This window comes from Equus przewalskii, chromosome 11, assembly GCF_037783145.1.
Source record: "Equus przewalskii isolate Varuska chromosome 11, EquPr2, whole genome shotgun sequence".
NCBI lineage: Eukaryota > Metazoa > Chordata > Mammalia > Perissodactyla > Equidae > Equus > Equus przewalskii.
In genome coordinates, this window is record NC_091841.1 from 5,956,441 (window position 1) to 5,972,596 (window position 16,156).

General features: G+C 37.9%; 1 protein-coding gene across 17 annotated transcripts in view; it reads right to left on the reverse strand.

Moving 5' to 3' along the window:
• The window catches only part of LRRC4C (leucine rich repeat containing 4C), a 1,166,764-nt gene that overhangs the window by 90,798 nt on the left and 1,059,810 nt on the right, over nt 1–16,156 (reverse strand). For 10 of the 17 annotated variants that reach the window (XM_070563805.1, XM_070563796.1, XM_070563806.1 and 7 more), the window contains one exon: nt 15,002–15,082. The exons of the other annotated variants lie outside the window; for them this stretch is intronic. The gene's annotated coding sequence lies outside the window, so the exon portion shown is untranslated. The remainder of the gene's footprint in view (nt 1–15,001; nt 15,083–16,156) is intronic. 17 annotated transcript variants of the gene reach the window in all.

Below are 16,156 nucleotides of genomic sequence, written 5' to 3' on the forward strand. Positions count from 1 at the left end.
CCTTTCACTGATTTTACTTTCACAGCTTCGTAAAGCTGAAGGATCCCCAAAGGTTATTCATCTCCTATCCTCTGCTATCAGGCAGAAACACCCATACAATGTCAGATAGATGGGAGTCGATCCCATCCTCTTAAAATAAAATGGAGTTACTACAATAACCCGTAAGAATCTGTGTATAGGTCACTATTGTTGACTAGGATTTAAAGTAATTGTAAAATACGAAGAGACTCATAAAAGCCATTGTGGAAATGAATCCTTATAAGCTGCTTATATAAAGAAATAAATTATCCAGTTGAAGTTACCTGAAACAATGGTTTACATACATTACTCCTAGAGAAACAGACATGAACTATTTGAATAGCTAAAACCTTTGTCATTAACTAGCCTGAACTCCACTGAAAAAAAAAGAAAAGTAGAAGATAAGGATGAGTATGGCTTTTTGGAGACTTTAGGATTAACTAATTAAGCTGACTGGTGCCAACATAAAATTTTAAAAGATTAAAGAAAAAACATATAACAAGTTAAGCTCAGGAAGATGAAATTTTCTATAAAAAAGAAGCTTCCAACACAGTAGCTTCTACTGTTCTCTCTTTGTTTCATCTTTTTCAAGAGCTTCTAGCCATCCATATGTGAGAAGATGGATGGTAACATCTAGAAGTGTGATATCTGAGCAAAGCTACATAACTAGTGGAGGATATAGATGTTCAGATTGGTTGTATGAATACTTCTTCATCCTCCATCTCTGGTCTCTGGAGGATTGCCTTCTATGTAAGAAATCTTGAACAGAAGTTGATCCTTATTGATATTTTTCTTTAGATTTAGAGTCAAAATACTACACCTATAAATGACTGTTTACAATAGACATGTCATTAGCACTACGCAATGCAACTTTGCCTGAAATATAATTCTCCCCCAAACTACGTGATCTAGAAATTATTAGTCCAGTTTTTAAAAAGAGTAACATGAGGCTCAGAGAAGTTCAGTGACTTGCCAGAAATGAAACAATTAGTAATGGGAATGTTGGCTTGGGTATTTAATCTCAAATCCAGAACTCATTCGATTATAACTCAGACTATCATCCTATCCTGTCATCAACAATTTTAGGCTAGATCAATATTAGGCTAATAAACTCACTCTTGGATCTTTCTTTTGGCCTGTTATACAGAAAAAACTCTATGTATTTCCTATGAGGAATTTTCAACAATGCCTCAACACGACCACAATGACACATTAAACACCATTCGATTGTGGGAGGTGGTTACTGCTTTAGAAAATGACATGGATTGTTGCCAATAATATTTCCCTAGCATAGAGTTGGCTCCAAGCCTATATCTTCTCCTATGCCCAATGGGATCAAAAGTCATTTACAATCTTTCATGTAACAGTAATAATCCTGCTTATGCTTGAAAATGGTTTAAAGCCAGTCATAAACTATTTCTCCTTAGTTCTTGGTCCTATTCCATGGGCTCTATACAGAACATCTATATAGTGAAGCAGTCTTGTATGTTGCACAGAGCACTGGGTCTAAGAAATCTGGGTTCTAGTTTGGTATCAGCCCTAATAAGCAAAATGATCTTGGGAAAAAGTCATACTTCAGTTTTTAAAGATGTAACATGAGGGGCTAGCCTAAACTCCAGGACTAAAATGTAGTTTATTTCATGTATGTATGTATGTGTGTGTATATATATATTTATATACATACATATGTAAATATATATGACCATATTTTTATATATATATATATATTTATTGCATTTGAATAGTTATTTAAATGCCTGTTAGCTCAGCAGGTATTTATTTAGGGCTAGGGAAATAACAGTTCTCTGATTTTACAGTGTTTTATCTCAGATTCTGGAGGATCTTACATCCTTCATTAATTAAGTCTCACATCCCCCCTCCTGAAAGGTGAGACCTCAAAGGCTGTTATTCTCTGTCAAAGCCCATATGGTGCCATAATATGATATTAACTTTGGAACACAGTGCACTGAGAACCTAGCAACTTGCATGAAGAGTATTCTCTCTGAAAATAAGCTAGGCAGAGGCACACCGCACAAATCAACTGAAGGAAGAAGCTAGAATGGAGAGGTATATAATGTTTATGGTGGGAATCTCTGGCTGATGAACTTGGTTTTAAAATTGAGTATAATTTACATAAATGGTAAATTAATAATCTTTCCTCATCCCCCTCCTCCTATTGGATTATCAGACCCCATAAAACTTATCCCATATTTATCTCTCTCAATTCACGTAAGGAGGTGATGCTCCTGTGAAGATGATGATTGTGATGATGACAGTTTTCAGCCTGCCTACATTTCCATTCTCTCTTCTGCCAAACATAGCTTCTCTGCAAAATTAGAATTGAGTCAATGAGTTTACTGCTGACATCATCCCTCCCCGTCCCGCCCAAACACTTATGTATGTATCTGGTCCAAAAAGTCATAGACCTGACGCACAGCTTTGTTTGTTTTCTAGAAAGAGAGGAGGGAGAAGGAAGAGAGAGATGTAAAGTCTTAAGTTGATAGAGGGTTTGCAACTTCTCATTTGGATGTAGGATCATTCCCTTGCATTCTTGAGTCAATTATTCCTTGTTGAGAGCAGGTTAGGTAAACTGAAGAAACAATGGGTGCTAAAAAGAGAAGGAAAGAGTACAAAACTACCAGGAAAGGAAAGAATAAGTACCACAGAACATCCCAGATTTCTAATCATGGTTATCTGAAAAATAAGAAAGCTGAAGTAGAACATGGATTTTTAATTGAAAAAAAAAAGTTTAAAGATACACTACAATAGGGAAAAAGAACTACCCCTCAGGGTAGACCTGCTGTCTGAAAGGTAAAGAGCATGATGAATCATAAGTTACTCCATATAATCCAGATAGCAATCTGCATGATAGGTTGATGACTGCTCTTTCACAAAAGAGAAAACTGAGGCTGAAAGAAGCAGTAGGTAGTAAGCAGAGGAAGGAAGATTCAAATCCTATCTATCTCACTGATCATCCTTTTCTCATCTCCTCAATCATCTCCTCTAAGCAGAGTCCTATTAGCCACTCTTAACTAAGCAATATCAGAACGGCTATGATATTTACCCAGCAACCTCCAAGTGTGAAGCTTTGCCTCTTCCAGTGGGGGACACTCTAAGTGAATTTTCATCCTCATATTTGCCCATGTTCTGTGGCTTCCAGACAAATTGGCAAGTCTGAATGGACTATAGTTTGGACTTTATTCCAAGGAAGCTACAACATGCATTATGACTTGCAGCCTTTTTCGACAATCTTACTTCAAAGTGAAGCAAATCGTCTCAAGGGGAGGGGAGAAAACAGGTAATAAACTTTCTCTACTTTCACACTGAAAGCTATGCTATACAAATAACCCTACATTCATCTGGTTTACAGAAAGTAGAATAAATGCAACACAACAACTAGCAGTAATATTTTCCTAAAGCGTTCTACCATGAGTTATAAGCAACTACTCACAATGATCCTTTGCTTGTGTGATGATGATCACAAATCATCCTTTCAAATGTATGACTCTTGTCTGTACTTGAGAGGTTTATGTTTGAGAATCACAGCCTGTTCCTTTGGTCCAGTTTTCCCTTCTCCCATTTTGTAAATATGATAACATATTGAAAAAGGATGAAGTAAGTCCCACTGTCAGTGTTTCCCTTGGCATTCTGGGAAATGATCTGTTTAGGGTGGCTGCACAGATCTCTTTGCTGAGCAAAGGTCATGTTAGCTGAAGACCAAGAAATGCATATACAGCAATGACACCACTGTTTGCTAACAATGCTAGGCTATCATGCCAGATCAAAATGCACTGGCAAAAAAAGATGGCAATATTAAGGCACAACAGAAGTTTCAATTCTTTCAAAAAAGGAAGGGAAAATAGTCACGTGGGAGCTCAGAAAGTGATAATCCATTTACTTACGAAATTTTCAAAGCAAATTTAATCTTTTTTTCTACCTCTTCAAGGAATAATTGTCTTCTTTATCTACTCCCTCTCCAAGAAGACCTTTCCTCTGTATCTACTGCGCTATTCCATTTAACCCCCCCATTTTAAAGATATATTTAAACTTTTCATTTTAATCTATAGTTAATATTAACCCATCTCACATATTTGCCAGTATATAAAACTATTTAAAAACATATAAAAAATGAAAGATGATAAAAAGAAAACTGTCATATTTTGCCTCCAATGTATTTTCCTTAGGAACTTAGAAACATTTTCCTAGGTTTAGGGGAGTCAAAATCAGATGCTCATTGATTTTTTTAAGATTTTTTTTATGCCCTTGGGAGCATAAAATATCAATGATGGGAAGGAAAGAGAAATTCAGCAAGCATATCAATGTGGAGATGTGTATGAGGATGTTTGAAGTTCATAGATCAATAGAATTTAAAATTATTCTTCCATGTTAAAGAGAAACATTTGCCACTCACACAAAAAGAGACAACACAGTGGTAGCACTTAATCACCAAGTCACTGGCTTAATTTTCTGAGCTTTCTCTTCAATTACGGCTGCCTAGGAACTTGAAAATTGCTTTCTTATCCTACCAATTTGGGACATAAGGATTATGTGTGTGCGTGTGTTTACCTAGAAGGGAGAGGAAGAAAAATGGCAGAGGATGAGAAAGATTTGATGACCAAGTGGCTGTGAGCTGTAGTCAGGTACTGAACACTGACTGGGACTCCAAGACTCCGCTGGGGTGATTCTGTGGGTGGTGATCTATGTAACAGGGATTAGACAAATAGAAGGAGAAATAATTTTTGTGACAGGAAGGAACATACTGAATTTGTTTTAGGCAGAATGAATTTGACATATCTATGGAACTTCTACCTACAGATTGCCAAAAGTTAGATGGAAATAGGATTCTGGGGTAAGAAAAAGTGATAGCAATTACTGCTAATCATTTGGATGTCTTCAGCATGTAGGTGTAGATGAAGACAAGAGCATGAATAAAAAATAGATACTTGGAAAGAAATGCTCCTTTAAGTTTCCTTTATTTAGTTTTTCTTCATCTCTATTAGTTTAACTATAGACAAATATGTACATAATAATCAACCATACCTCATCTAGGACAATGGATGCCTCCTTACTTTAAAAGAATGTATTGCACATTGTTCACACCATTTTATTATAGTTATTTGCCTTCATGTTTGTTGCCCTCTCATACTGTAAAAGTGGTGATAGTGGCTGGCACAGGGTAGAGATCCAGTAAATATTTGTTTAAATAATGAATAAAGGAATGAATGAGTAAATGAGAGAAAGCAGGATATAGAAACTGGACCAGAATCTCAACTCCTATGAAGTCATATCTTCAGGGCTACCATTCAACTTCTGATTTATGGTAACTTCCCAGGACAAAAATAACCAAAAAAAACAGTCAATTTATGATAATAAAAATTACATTTAAATTATATATGCATACTTAAATGTATTAAATATTTATTATGTTCTAGATGACAAATCAAGCACTTTATCTAAATGATCTCATTTAATTACCATCATCATCCTATTAGAAAGAAATTATACCTATTTTAGACACATATATTAGAAATAGACATATATAGACCATTGAACAGTTTTTATAGATATTCAAAATACAATGTCCAATTTGCTAAATACGGCATTCAAGGCCCCAAACAATATGGCTATGTGTGCATACATATTTAATATTCACACAGTTCATATATTCACATGGAACATATTTTAAGTGCATAGATGTAGGTAAATATCTTATTTAAATATCTAAAGTTTTGGATTTTTTATCAGGGCACTAGTTGTTAAAACTGGGAACTGATCGGGGCTGGCCCCGAGGCCAAGTAGCTAAGTTCGGAAGTTCCGCTGCAGGCGGCCCAGTGTTTCGCTGGTTTGAATCCTGGGCGCGGAGATGGCACTGCTCATCAAACCACGCTGAGGCAGCGTCCCACATGCCACAACTAGAAGGACCCACAACGAAGAATATACAACTATGTACCGGGGGGTCTTTGGGGAGAAAAAGGAAAAAAATAAAATCTTAAAAAGAAAAAGTGGGAACTGATGAGTCAACATTTTTATATCTCTGCTACAATGCAAAGAACAAAATAGAAGACCACTTCTACTCAGTTTCAACTTCTCTGTAAGATAGGACAAATGAAATTTCCTATTACGCATCACGGCTTACTAAGGGAGAAATTTCCTACTGCCAATAAATTAAGGTACATCAATTTAGGCTGCAGTCTTGTAGAGATAGTGAGGGTAAAAATCACTTGTTAGGAAAATTTGCTGATTAAATGCAATAATAGATAGCTTTTGAGTATTATACAAATATAATTTTATTTTTACTATTGCTGTACATTTGTATTATCAGTCTTTTGGAAATTGATTATTCATCAATTGTAATCCTCTGGAACACAGCCAAGAACAAGGTAGAAGATAAACAAGCCAAAATAAATATTTTCAAATCCATAAACTAAATATGAGCCCTCCTCTCACAGGAGAGTTTTTAGGTCATATTCCCATTAGAGGCTCAATTTGGACTGCTTTGATCATATCTTGCCTGGACTACTGCAGTAGCTTTCTAATGGGTGTCTATGCCACCACACTTTCCTACTTCCAAGCCATTCTTCACACGGAAATCTATCATATCAACAACAAGCTTAAACTTTCCAGTGGCTTCAACTGGCTAAAGTCAATCTTTTACATGTTTTACAAGACCACACATGATTGAACCCCTGGCTGTCTTTCTAGCTTCATCAATCCTACCATCAACCTGGACATTTTGGTCTCTAGCCATACTGGGCTGTTAAAAATTCCTTTATTTAATGCCATGTCCTGTCCAGAATCAGGACCTTGACATGTGCTGCTGCATCTGCTTGTGATGCTTCTTCTCTTTGCCTTGTTAATGCCCACTCACTCTTCAGATCGCCATTTAATGACCAATTCCCCATGAAAGCCTGTCTTATATCCCACACTAGAGGGGTTTGCCCCGAAGGAGAGCAAGTGATACTGCTCAGTCATAGCAGAGATCACATTTGAACCCAATGATTACTTAACTAGCGTCATATCTTCACTGTTTGCCTCTGCTAAATACTAAGCTCCAAGAAAGGATTGTTTTGTTTTGGTCACTAACATACCTTAGAGAGCATAGCACATGGTATGTTCAATAAATATTGATCAACTAACCAAATGCAGATATTGAGAAAAGGCAAGAGAGAATAAAAGAGTCAGACAATTGATATTTTGACAGGAAGGAAGAAAAAGCAATATTTATTTTAAAAAGCAGACAGAAGAATGAAATAGTCCAGCACACTAGAGCAAGGAAAATCCTCATACTTCAATAGTTTTAAAAGCTTCATGTATCATAATCCAGTACAAAAAACAATAGTATGATGACAAAGACCCTGATTTAACCATGAACCATTAAGAGTACTTAGTACTCATTTTTAAACAAGCAAGGAATTTTAAAATATAATTTTGAGTGATTTCCAGTACTCTGTTAAAATGAACCAAAGTGCTAGTATTTCAGGAAGTAAGATTCAGTTACTTAGAAAATTAATTTATATGTTATGCTTTATCTAACAATAGTAATTAAATGAATAATAAGAGCTAACAACTGTTTCTAAGTGGTAGACACTGTTCCAAGCACTTTACATATACATTCTCATTTCAGCCTCACAGAAACTCTAGAAGACACATACTACTTACCACCCTCATCTGATAGATGAGGAAACTAAGGCACAGAGTGTTCTAAGGTATTTTCTCAAGGTCATAGAGTTAATAAGTAGAGGAAACAGGATTTAAAACAAAGCTGTCTGATTTGGAGGCAGTTCTTTGCACACATCTGCTCAGATCCGTGGGTCGTGGGGGTTGGGTAGGGGGATGAACAAGCACAAGTGGAGCGCAGAGGATTTTTAAGACACTGAAACTATCCGATACGATGCCATCAATAATGATGAGATCCATTTGTCAAACCTGTAGGATATATAACACACGCACAAAATAAATAAAAATAAATACTGCTCAACAGCAGTCTTTGAGGGACTCAAAAGACAATCCTAACTTCGTTTAACCAAAGTTTATCATTTCCTCAGCTAAAATTATTGATCATCTACGAATGCGAGGGACTATGCTATTTACCTTGTACACTCTCATTTAATCTTCAGAACAAACTTGGAGAGTAAGTATGAATATTATTTCAAATTTATAAGTAACTAAATTAAGACTTAGAGAACTTGAACTCCCAAGGTCAAGCAGTAGAGCCAGCACTGAACCGCAGACCCTCTGACTCCAAAGATTGAGCTCTTGGTTACACAGGTTCACCGACCTACTAAGAGAAGACTCTTTTACACAAGATCAGCCTTGACCCTATTGACATTCTGGTCTGGTTAACACTTGGGGCTGCCCTACACACTGTGGGATGTTTACCACATCTCTAGCCTCTACCCACAAGATGCCAGTAGCACCCCTCCTCCCAGTCACAACAAAAATGTCCCCAAATTTTGCCACATGTCCCTTGGGTGGGGAGGAAAACCTGCTCCTGAGAACCACTGCACGAGATAGCAGATTCTTCCTTTGGATACTTCTGGATAAAAACTTAACATATCCTTACTGCTTAATCTCTATTTCCAAACGTTCTTCCAACTATAGCACTTTTGTTAAAATAGACCTTTATATGGCAAGTAAAAATACACAGTTTACGCTAAAGTTTCCTTTGGTTATATTTTGGTTTAGTGGATTATCCTCACATTTAGAAACTATCCAAACACCTTGCAGCGTGACGAGAGTTGGCTAACTTTAAATAGTCAGACAGATACTTTCTGGTCATGTGTCACTGGGCAATTTACTTAACACCCCTCTGAGCCCTTTGTTAAAGTGGTGATAATAATAGTCCCTGCCTCTCATAAATATGCAGATTAAATGCGAAGATCCTTGTAAAACACTTCGCCTAGTACTTGGAGATAATAATGAATGTCCAATTAATATTTATGATTATATTATTCTATCATTACTATTATTTGTGGAATTTTCATAGTTTGTCTTTCTAGTTTATCTTCAAAATCTCATGAGGCATCATACTTCCTCTCCAGATTCACTGAAAATATTTACTTAGAGGCCACGACATATGTCTAAATGCCAAAGCAAATCCATTATATGGATATAACCTAAAGTCAATGGAAGTTGAAAATAAAGGCCCAGGGAGCAAATGCTGAGCAGAAACACTTGACAGTGGAAGCCCAAATACTTAAGTCTATGGATGAGGCACATTATAGTTATAAATAAGACACAAATAGAGCAAATGTTTTCACTATAAAAAAAACTATAAAAAAACGGTACAGATTTTTATTCTACCATTCCTTACAAATCAACATCACAATAATTTTCCAGCTCTTTACCAATTATTTTTAAGTAAAAGCGTTTTAACGGACACATATGTACCAAACACATACACACAAAATATCTAGACATTCTAGCAACACGTGATCTTCAACCCAACTCCATAGACCTGTTCATGCTCTCAAGCCCAAACATATTTGCATGGCCTTACTTATTTACGTTTTTCACTCTTATTTTTCCACAAGGTATAGATCTATCCAGCTGCAAATGTTTTGTTGTTTGTATGGTCAATGCCAGAAAACAGTCTCCATATTTGACCATGCCCATCATAAATGCTGAGACATTTATAAAGAACAAGCATCCAACAAAGAGAGAGGTGCTGAGGTGCACAGCTTCCTCCTGCCCTTTATGGCTTACAGAGGGAAGGAAAATTCTCTTCATTCTGTGAAACAACAGCTGCCACAAGGCCACTGGTCCAAAGAAAGAAGTTCTAAGACCCAGATTTAGTTTCTAAACACATTTTGACCTCCATTTAAGAAAACAAAGCAGACAGCATACAACACAAGAGAATACAAGGAATTTTGAAATCTCAAGTCAGTTATTCCAGATGAAAAAGAAACTTTCTAAAGAGAGCAGCAACTGCTGGCTTAACGTGATACAGGCCCTATCAAATTATAATATTGCCCTAAATACTCTCCTGTAATCATTGTTTTCCTCATATGGCTGCATAGCTCTCAGGGAAGGAGATAACTTTAAAAATTTAATCTTTATTTTCCCCAGAACTTGTGATTCATGAATAGCATTTCTCAGTATCTGTTCATTCGTTCTTTCACGGGCAGGGAGAAGGCTATAGTTCCCAGCACCCTCCCACCACGGCCCTCATAGTTCGGTGGGGCCAGAGGACTTCTGACAAATGGATTGTAAATAGAATATAAGTGAGTCCCTTTTGGGGGGAGGCAGAGAAAATCCCCTGAGGCAGCTCCGGTTCTCTTTTCTGTGATAGCAATCTGGAAGACACATGCTAAGAAGGCAAATCTAGAAGACAGAAGCAAATCTTTAGGACTGGCCCCTATCACATCACCTGAGAGGGAGCTGTCCTGGAGAAAAGCAAGGCCCATAGTAAACTTAGCATGAATAACAATAGGCTTTCATTGTGCTCCTCCACTGAGATTTCAGGGTTGACCTGTTATCACAGAGAGTTTAGACAATCCTGACAGTTTCTAGCATGCAGTTAAGTGCGTAATATGTAGCTCTTTAGAGAACAAATGGGAAGAGCTGAGAACATCACTTATTAGTAACACATAAGTCTAGATATGGATTATAAAGGAAGAAATACAGTTGACTTGATTCATTTAAAAAATCAATTTCTGCATATTAAACACATACAGAATGTATATCAACCTGCAAAACAGTTCAGGGATAACCTAGCATGATTCCGTATTGCTGACTCAGGAAGAGACAGGTCATTTTCATGTAAAAGATAATTTCCAGCATACAGCAAGCCATATACGTTAGGTTCAAAGTGAATGAAGAGAATTCTGGTAGGAAGGGATTGGAACTGTAACTTTTACTCAATTCTCATCCCTTTTCTGCCTTTTATCTAAATGGCTTATCTTCACATAGTTCAAGCTACTTTGTGAAAAAGGAAGATGGCACTTTCACCGCAGCCATCACCATTATCACTCCTTCCAGCCTGGTAGCAGAGAGTTAGAGAGCCAGTCTCACCTCAGCACTGCTGGTGAGCACTAGCACTTCTCTGATCTCTGATTATAACCTCCCTCACTTTATTTGTCCACTGGTAAAGTGGACCCAACGATGTCTCTAACCCAGGGTCATGGCAAGGACCAAGTGGCACGATGTATATAAAGAATCTAGCAGAGTGTGTGCTCTGTGCTGGCACCCAGTAAATGTTGGTTTCATTTCCTCATTGCCTTTCTCTTATCCTTATATCCTCCTCTTTTACCTTCCTTCCTATTTCCTTTCAATGTCTTCTTTGTTTGTTTAAAGTGAAAAACAAAGGGGGCCATCATGCTAGATAATCGTCAAAACACTTCTCAGTAGGAAATATCTATGCCCTTGAAGTTTAGCCATTACCTGGAATTTGGAATTGACAGTGTGCTACAAGACTCAAAATAATCATATTTCATCCCACCAAAGTCAGAGCAGGAGGAGAGGAGGGAAGTTAACGAATAAGGAATGACGGAACAGATGACAATGGACGCAAAGTGACCCGTGAACAGCCACAGCTGAATGGAGTTTTAAAAAAAAATTAGAATCTCGTGAGTCACTCTTGTCTATCGTTTACTGGATTTTAATAAATTCAGATAAATTTAAAACACATTTAGCACAGGTGGTACGTTGCTTTCCTTAGTGGCACACAAAATGATCCGAAGTTTACAGAGCGGCACCAGCTCCACGTTGTTCATCTGTGCCCTTAAGAGAACACTGCCCAAGGCGGGAGGGGTTGGGCGTGGGGTGTGCAGAATAAAGGAGATAGAATGGCGTTTTCAAATACACTCTTGTGCCTTTAAGAAGTCTCAGCCAACACAGTCAATATCCAGTAAGAACAAACACTTCACATGCTCAACCCTCATGTTGGCACTGCTCTACCCACTGTTTCTTGATATGCTCCTGACTACTTTTGAATTTTGAATTTATTTCACCTCCTGACTATGACTCCAAACTTGCCCTTGGATTTGACAATGGCTAAAGTTGTTTGGTTATCCTCACTTCCCTGCACTTGATCCTCAGCCTGCATAGACGATAGCAATCCCAGGTAGTACCCCAGCCCCATCTTCCCCGGGCACTGGACAGCCAGGGAAATTTGCAATCAGACAAGGGCTGCAGAATCAATTTTTTTTTTCAAATTGCTAAGCACCAGCATCAAAGAAAAATATAAAAGCCTTCTCCTTTATGATCAACTAACACTCCAAAGTAACCATCATGGCAAAAATTCATTTAAAAAGGAATTTAATTCACATAAGTTAGAGAAAGGAACAGCCTTATCAAATCTGAGTGTGGAAGTTGTAAAGAAGGAGCACCTAATGAGTAAATGACTTAGTACAGAAATACCTTTTTAAGATGATTTGGAATCATTTCTTTCTCTCCCCTCCCTGATTCACGCACCTTCTGAAATGCTATGTTCCAGAGGCTAAGGGGAGGTGTTTATATAAAAGGTGATCTTTCTCCTGCAGATTCCAAGGAATGAGGCCCAGTGGGAAAAAACAAAGTTTGAGAGAAACAGTAGCTAAAATGTCACCCTGATATGGCCTCCTTTACCTCCAGCAAGCCCACAGAAGCTCCAGGCTTTAGCCCGAATTCCAAGGAAGGATATTTCAATCTCAGCACCGCGTTCATTGAACTACACTAACCTATGTCTTTTTGCTTTTGCTGTCCGCTGATCTCCTACAATATGACAAAGACTATGCCTCAAGCTGTCTTCTGGCCTCCATGTGCAAATGACCATATTCCAAATTCTTGCCCCTTCATGAAGTCTTCCTAACACCCTTCCCAACGAAACTGATTTCTATTTCTTTCCGATCTTTAACATGTTATTTCCACATCTAGCATTTTTTTCAAGCTCAAACTGCCTTGTATTTGGTTAGCATGTCTTTATCCTCAAAGGCAAACTGAGATATGTGCCTCCCAGTGTGGAGTCCACTACTTTGCAAACTAGTACTTAGGAAATGTGTTGACTTAAACTTAAAACAGAAAAAAGAGGGGGACATCTCACATGGTTTCTTCATGTTCATATTTATATTAGGGAAGCGAGTGATTCAAGTCAGTGTAAATATGCAACATGAGAAGGAAAAGGGGAGAGTTAAGACAACCAATCACATATCTAAAATTCTTAAGGCAAGATTCAAAGACCTATGTTAGTCAAGACCTAGAAAAGGAACATGAAACAACTCGACTACCTTCACAATGTGTCGGTTCCCTAGATCTTATTTATTCTTAATTTGGCAGTATATAAACCCAGACCTTGCCACTATCTTTCAGCCAGAAACCCCAGCCAACAGAAGCAGAATACTTTCTTAACTCTTAATAATAAAACCAGAAAGGGCAGAAAGCTCCTTTATTCTGTGGCAAGGGGGAACAGTGCCCAGGCTGGATGGTATTCCCTTGATACATGAATCCCAGTTTGTAAATAAATTGATTCTTTTCCCAGTAAGACAGTTAGTTGACTTTTGGTTACACTTCTTAATCCGATGGCATAGGACTTTGATACTCACAGTGTTGGAGCCTAGCAGCATCAGCATTATTGGAAAGCTTTTTAAAAATGCAGACTCTCAGAATTCACCCCAGACCCACTGAATCAGAATTTGCGTTTTACCAATATCCCCAAGCAACTCAAATGCACATAACATTTTAAGAAGCATGGGCATCAGATATTCTAGCAGCAATATTTCATTTGCATCCTGGTAGTCCCTTTGCTCTAAGCCATGATTTTATTGGAAAAGTAAAGTATTTGCTTCTCACACCCTCTCCTCCTCTATCCCTTGCTGTTTTCTATACTCTTATCCATTGGTTTTAATATGCAGTATGAAAAGAAGAAAGATTCCTATTATGCTTTAGATTGTACACATTTCCCTCATATACATTATCTCAGTTGATCCTTTTGATATCCCTGTAAACATCATCAAACATCACATAGGTAATAAATGTCTGAGAATCTGCATGCCCCATGGTGTAAAGATGCTTCCTCTTGGAACCAAGAAACTCTCCAGCCTCAGAACTATTATAAACTATACTTTAAAAATAAATTAAATTCACATATTTAACAGAGAAAGATGGATATTTAATACACCTGGCAGACAGAATTTGAAATACTAGAAAGAATTGCAACTGATGTGTTTAGGGGAAACAGACAAAAAAAGAGGATATTAAGTTCCATGCTCCTCATATACCAGCATCCCCTGCTCCCCCCAAACTCCATAGAACCAAGGACTTGAAACCCCAAGTCCTTACTCTTGAATCTTCTGTCCATATCATTCCCATAACCCAGCTTATCCCACACAGAGACACTAAACATGCACAGTCTTGATGAAAGCTTTTATAGCTGCCATTACATAACAGATTTGCTGTCAGTTTGTCTAAAATGTGCCTGCTGAAGAAATGAGAGAGGAAAAAAAAAGCCAGTCCTTGCTTACAAGCAATAGCATTTTTAACTAACAAAAACCGACTTGGGCATTGCTATCTTCTGTGGCATGACTTCCTTAGCCTCCTTATTCGTTTATGTGACCTGAAATTGCAGCAATGAGTAAAATAACATACAGCAATAATAATAAAGAAACAGATATTATAGTTCTATTAAGAAGTTGTTTGTAGTATTAGGATGTAACACAGTAAATTATCAACCATATTCAAAACCAGGGTGCATTTTCAAAATGCATAATCCAAATCTATGCCACATACTGAGGCAAGCATCTGTACACAACACAAAATATTAACCAGAACTTTAGCCTTCATCAAAATGATTGAACACTGTCATTTAGGCACAAAACTGCATCATTTTTAGAAAAGCCTCTTGATTATTGCAAAGTGGAAACCACACTGAAAGTTAGGAGTCTCAAATTAAAAATTACGTAAGTAAAATTCAGGATAAGAAGGAATTTTCAAGAGATCATGCAGACCCATCCCTCATTTCCATTTTATAGATTTGGAAAGAGAAGCTCAAAGAGGCCACAGAACTTACCTCAAGTTCCACTGCTGTCTGTCACTGACTAGCTGAGTAACTCTGGGCGAGCCCCCTCTCTCCTAGCCTCAGTTTCTTGATCTGCAAAATGAGGTGATTGGACTAGATGATGTAAGATTCCCCAACAGCACAAAAATGCCATTATTCTGCAAGACAAGGAGCCCCATCCTAGAACATCTTCCCTCCAAAAGCAACATAAAGATGATGAAAAGATATTTAAATGGATTGTTGATACTGTATCTCAGGTTGAGACTTCAGAACCTCATATGTTGCTGGTGGCCACCAGAGATAAGCAAACCTGGAGAGAACCGCCCTTGGCATACTCTTTGCCTGAGAAGTGCTGCAACTGAAAATCACTCCAGAGTGATGGTAAATCTCCTCCCCCTTCCGAAGATCTGGTGACTTCCTCTGTCTGGGCTCTGCCTCAGGGATTTCTCCTCAAGGTTCACTGGAGCCCTGGGAGCTCAGCCCTTGACCTAACCCTAGACAAAGATGCATTTCCTCCTGGAAGGCTCTCTGCCTGGACAAGTCATTCAAGATCACCCTTAAAAGGGACTCTAGGCTCCAGGGAGCTGCACATTTTAGCATCTTTTAATCAGCTGTCTGGCCTTGTCTCCTCTGCAGTGAAATCTTTTTATTTTATTACAATTTTATTATGTTAATAAACAAAGAGTTGGTATGCTTAGTAAAAAAGGGAGACTCAGCCTTTGAATGGAAGACCCGTCAGGATCATTGGTCATGCTTTAACTACATTTACTTATCTTCCATTCCTCATCCTTATATAGGGCAGAATCTTTGAACTGACTTCTATCTATTTTTTAAGTGAATTTCCATTTTTTACTTTTTTTCTTTTCATTATTACTATTTTCTTTTTCTTTCTTTCTTTTTTTTTTTTTTTTTGGTGAGGAACATTGGCCCTGAGATAACATCAGTTGACACTCTCTCTCTTTTTGCTTGAGGAAGATTGTCGCTGAGCTAAGATTTGTGTCAATCCTCCTTCACTTTGCATGTGGGATGCTGCTACAGTGTGACTTGATGAGCAGTGGGTAGGTCCACTCCTGGGATCCAAACCTGTGAGCCCTGGGTCACCGCCGAAGTGGAGCATGCAAATTTAACCACTAGGCCACCGGGCTGGCCCCTGTTATTATTATTTTC